This window comes from Cyprinus carpio, chromosome A20, assembly GCF_018340385.1.
Source record: "Cyprinus carpio isolate SPL01 chromosome A20, ASM1834038v1, whole genome shotgun sequence".
NCBI lineage: Eukaryota > Metazoa > Chordata > Actinopteri > Cypriniformes > Cyprinidae > Cyprinus > Cyprinus carpio.
In genome coordinates this window covers 18,701,282-18,707,451 of record NC_056591.1, presented here as the reverse complement: position 1 = coordinate 18,707,451, position 6,170 = coordinate 18,701,282, and positions in this window count along the sequence as shown.

Here is a 6,170-nt window from a genome sequence, read left to right as displayed (position 1 = left end):
ATTATTAAATTCACATTAAATACAAAATCAGTCTTATTAAAAATATTTTACGGTGTGACACCCATATGTGGTACTTAAAAAGTTGGGTTTTATGTGTAGTTAATAGATTACATTATTAGGCCTACTCTACTTTGCCCATCATCCATTATAGATAAAATAACAATCTTGTGCAAAATGCATTTTCTTACATGTTTGAGAATGGAGATGTTTCCTGATATAGCCTAGTTAACACATTTGGAAATATTTCGAATAAAAAAAATAAAAAAAATAAAACATAAGCTATATCAGTTATACAGTGCTATTGTGGCTGCTGTGTCACATGACAAGCCCATAGCAACCCCCCCCCCACTCGTGCCCCCTTAAAAATCATGAGTGCATGACACCCCTGCCTAAGACCGCCAAATATGATCTCCTTACAAGACACTGCCCTACAATGTAAAGACAGCAATAGCCTATGTATTTTCATGTACAAAGACTCATTTGTTAACAAATTGGCTTTTATACTGTTACTGTATTTACATTGTATTAAGTTGTCACTGTGGCATTTTTCTAATAATGTTAGATGTATAAATAATTTAAATTCATTTGTAAAGCCTGTGTGTTAAAAGAATAATTATATTCTTGCCTGGACACTGGACAGTTTCCTCAAGGTTGCTGAGATAGCATTACATTACATTCCCTTCAAAGCAATGCCGAAGGGAGGATACAGCCTGCTAAGAGACATGATCTAACCTAACCTACCCTAACCATTAAAGATCGTTTCAGTCTACTGGTCCAGAATAACAGCCTCAGCAAATTTCTGTCTTTAGCATCAATCCAAGTCAGGGTTTGTCTGGAGAGTCGTGTTAGTCTATGACTTATAGGTGTTTCAGTTATGACAGTGCTAATTTAAGAACCCAGGCAGACAGCAGTTCAAAGTTAGTTTGAGTGAAGTCTTTCTCCTTGGCCAGACATGAGGAAAAAGTGTGTGTATGTATGTGTTTTGAACTCCCTTCCACGGTTTGATCTCTGTACTTTGAAAAAGTATTTAATTTTTACCAAACTTTGTTGCGTCATATCTCTCTTTATCCATGTCTGTCTACCACAAGCTGGAGGCACATTTGATCTTTTTTCTGAATTATGTAAATATTCATTACATTTTAATGTCATTCAACCTCAAGACAGCATTTTCCAGTTTCTATTTGACTGTAGTCTGCATTACAAACTCAGATTTGACTTTAAAATAGTTTTAGACTTATTAACCAACACTAGATCTTCCCGTCTTTCATTTTGAAACTGAAAGCACTGTTAAGTCCCTGGACTTTGTACAACAGATTAAAATTCCTGAGGGGACAGTTTATTTGCAATCAGTGAATAAAAAGCTGTGGTACACAATATGTAACAAAACTGGGGAGTGCTGTGGTGGTCACATTCTTCTCAGGGATTCACAGAGATTTCTGAGAAATGCTAAAGACATGGGTTATGGTAAGGTAAATTAAGAGTCCTTGTCGATGTTAAAGGAATAGTCCACCCAAAAATTAAAAATGTACTCCCCCTCATATTAATCTAAACTTGTATGACGTTCTTCTGTGTACCGCAAAAGAAGATATTTTGAAGAATGTTGAAAGCAAAATAGTTTTAGGTCCCATTGACTTCCATATTATGGACAAAAACACTATGGAAGTCAATGTGACTCAAAACTGTTTGGTTACCAACATTCTTGAAAATATCTACTTTTTTGTTCCACAGAAGAAAGAGTCAACACTTTATTTTAAGGACCAGTTCTCACTATTAACTTGTTTATTAGCATGCACATTACTAGCATATTGGCTGTTTATTAGTACTTATAAAGCACATTGATGCCTTATTCTGCATGATCACATTTTAGATCCTTTAACCATACCCCAATACATTCTACCTTACTTATTATAAATAAGCAGCAAATAGGAGATTGTTCAGGGGAAAATTCTTAGTTAATAGTGAATATGTTCCCTATTTTAAAGCGATACCAAGAAAGAAATTTATACTGGTTCGGAATGACATGAGGGTGAGTAAATTATTTTTTAATTTGGGGTAGAGCTATCCCTTGTTGACATGTATTTTCCACCCCATCCTTTGAACATCTGAGTTTGTATTCAATTAAGTCTTATAAGGAAAAAGTTTAACCAAAATGTAAAAATCTGTCATTATTTAGTCACTCAAAGCTTTCAAATTCCATTACATTTCATGTGATGGTTTTATGACAAACAGACTGAAATTTAATTCCAAACAAACACATAATCTTTCCTTCCTTGTGAGCTGTGAACTGGAGATTGCAAATGAATCCGATCAGCCCAATTCATGAACAAACATTTTACTCACCACTAATCAAATGAGTGCAAATTCTACACAGCAGCCTCCTTTCCCTAATTTTTTTTCTGAAGTTCAAGCATGTTTACATTCTTTCTGTCTTGACCTGCCATTCTAACACCAGTGGGTCATGCCGTTTTGTTTGGTTTAGCTGTGTGTGGGTGTGTGTGTATGTGTGTGTGTGTGTTCTAAGAATGCCAGTGATTGCCACCCACCTCCAACATATGTTTTACAAGATCACAGGAGTTGCACTATTTAAAAAACCCAAATTCAACATCATGTTCATAGCTGGTGAGTTTAATAGGAGTCATCGAGAGGCATTAAACTCCAGTGCACTGCTCTGTGTTCTGCCTCCAGCATGCTGCTATAGCCCCTACACATTCCAGATGTTAATATAAATACATTCAATCAACCTCAATGACAGCTGCACTCCCGTAAAAACATGGTCTCATTAAAACCAGTATATGGGATTTGATTCGTTGCTTCTAGGATTAGCAACATGTCATTGTGTCTGTCTTTAACTAGAAAGGATTTTCACTGTGTCATGACATTGCTGTTCGCTTCCTCAAACACAGGATTATCCTCAACTCATGATTTAAGTGTGTAAGTAGCCTTAAGTGTTTCTTAAGCACAGCTAACATATATGATACTTTGGTTTTTAAAAATGTCTTTCATGGCTGGCTGTGAAACATACTGTGGAATATGAACCATAATAACTTATGTGACAAACCAGTGGAAGACTGCATAAGCCTACACATATTTTCACTCATTTAAAGCCAAATTTTTCAAATATATATATTATTTTGTTGGTAAACCTTATACCAGCTCTGATTCAATGATCCAGACAGAGTGAATCACAGTGTTTTGTGTGTTACTGTATTGTGCAGGACTTGGCAAACTAGGTCAATTAGAATCAATAAAATACCATTCTCCTTTTTGTATTATACAACATAAATATTAAATGTAATTAAATAAATTAAAAATTAACCTGCATTATAAAATTGAAAGGAGACCAGTTAAAACCATAGACACCATAGACACAGATCAGTGCTATAGCAGCAAACTATTGGAATTTTTAAATGTTTCCAAACCAAGGTTTGAAAAATATGACACACTTGATTAAATCACAAAATTTAGTTATGAGTTAGAAACGAGCTCCAAACCCCTGAAACAAAAGATTCATAAATGTGTCAGAGCTTCATGAAGCAGTGTTTCAAAAGCACCCATCACTAATTAAAATCTGTTCACAGTAGTAGTAAAAATGGCCTCATGTCTTACTGTCTAATAATACTGCAATATTTGTTGCAGTGTTCATCTTTGTGGTGGACAGTAACTAAGTTGGCTATTTTTACTTAGTTACTGTAGCTGTAGGCAGGGCTTTAATTAATTGTGTCTAGAATAGTCATACTTGTTTGCATTGACAATGCATAAATTATACACCGAGTACGAAAAATGTCATTAGAAAAATCTAATGTTTGATTAGATTTTTTTACAAAAAATTAATCTTGAGGTAATTTAAAAAATATATATATACAGTCCAAATATTTTTATTAAACCACCTAGATAGATTACATTTGATGGAAAAACAAAGGATGTGATTCTCAGAACATGGCAACTACAGTAATTGTCATAGTGGCAAGTGATGTGATGATTAATTAGTACTTTTACTAAAGTATATTAAAAATCAAGTACATTGTACTTTCACTCAAGTAAAATTGAGAAGGAGTACCTCATACTTTTACTGGAGTAATATTTTACTATACGTGTCTGTAAGTTTTCTCAAGTACTTGATTTGTGTACTTCTTCCACCACTGCTTTTTCAGAAGCTATAATATATACAGGTAAAATTGTAGACTAATTTCAAAACAAATTCCAAAACAAAATTCCATGTCCATGTGTTTATTTATTTGTAGATGTTTAACAAGCAGGATAATTTACTGTCAGTTTAAAAAAAAATCAATTTGATACAACTGTGTCTCTTTAAGATTTCCGGAAAAGCATGATGGTAGTAATACTCATCTCTGTGGTATTGCTACTATATGTGAAACAAAACAATAGCCACCTGTAACATATGCGTGCTGTATGCAACCACACACATGCACCAGGATCACGTTAACCTGTTTAATTGCCAATTACATTCACTGCATGGTTAACATGTGAGGGCTTAATAGAAAACCGCTGTGAGAAAAACAACTCTTCATTTATGAGAACGCTACATTGCTTTTAATGTTTACCATCTGCACTCAGGAGCAGTCACGCAGTTAGTGGTCACAAATGTTGGTTGTTGCCATTGTTCTCATGTGGGAAACGCAAACCTTGACTATGGTTTTGCTTTAAAACAAGCATACGGTTTTCTATTAATTCTGGAAATGCAAAGCAAAACATTTCTACAATATTTTGTGGCTTATGCTTATGACCTAATGATCCTGAGAGAATAAATACTGTACACATTACAACTGTTGATTCTGGAACTTAATAAAAATGAAAACCATCAGCTCATGTTGATAGTCTCCAGTGAAGGTCTTGATAAACTCTCATATTCTGTTTGGGATCTTTCATTGTATTTTCCCACAATGCGTTTTTACTAGATGTCAAATTTACCCCCAACACTTAGATACTAGAATGTCAAATTTATGAAAATTTTTCATTTGTGGTAAAATATAAGGATAAAGTTTCCTTATCCAATATCTGCCTACTTGGTTTTGATTAGGTTAGAGAGGAAAACATTAAAAGAATCTGAAGGGAAAATAAAAGGTTAGTTATTTTGAAAATTACCATGAATATTTTTACACATACATCATGGGGTCTTAATAGAATGTTAGAGTTAATTATATAAATGTTGTGATGAATGTCAATGGCAGAGTAATTCAATTTTGATCAGACCCTTTTTCTTTGACATGGCAGAGAGGTGAAACACTCTGGTTGCCCTGCCCAAGGGGATCAGGCGTTTGGTGTGGTATGCTGAGGTCCTCCACAGTGCTCCTGCTGTGTCTTTAAACCAACCAGAGCCGTGGTGCTCCACTGGTGTTCACTGTGTTCTCAATGAACCGTGGAGGGCTGGGGGTTTAATGGCGGTGTGAGTTAAGAAAGCAAAGGGATGAGGAAAGAAAGCCCTCCTTTGTGCAAGTGGATGAGGGGAGAAACCATCCACGACCTTCTACTTCCACCCACCCCCACTCCCAACACCAGCTCTTAACCAACCACGAGGTAAAACTAGCACAACCAAAAACCATCTAAATGGAGCCAAAATGCTTCTTTTTGGATTAATTTTAAAGTCATACATTAAAGGAAACAATGCATATATTAAAAGTAAAATAATTGCAAACCAATTTTAAACACATATTTAAAAGAGAAATTAGTCCTTAAATATATTTTTGAGTAAAATCCAGTCAGCAGTGCATTAAAATTTATTATACCACAATCATAAATGCATTTTATTTGTAAGGAACCCAAAGCAAAGAGCCTTATATTAGAAAGACTTGAATGGCCGTGTGATACTTTGTTTTCTTTTTTCCTCCACCTTAAATTAAAAGGTGGGAGTTGGCTGTACTCCACTGCATGGCTGGTATAAAGGCCAGTATTCATAAGCTCTCAAACACACAGACTGCCAAGGAGTGTAAACATCCACACGAAAATGCCTAATACTGGGTGTGAAAGTGAGAAGTGGTCTCCATTTCATTACAAGTAACCATAGTCGTTGTGTTTCATGACTAGAAAGTGTATTTTACTCACCCTCACCTCAAATAAGTATGCCTTCTTCTTACTGTATGTGCAATATCTCTTAATATTACAAAGAAAGGTCTGGAACAACATGAGGGTAAGTAAATGATTAATTTTTAGGA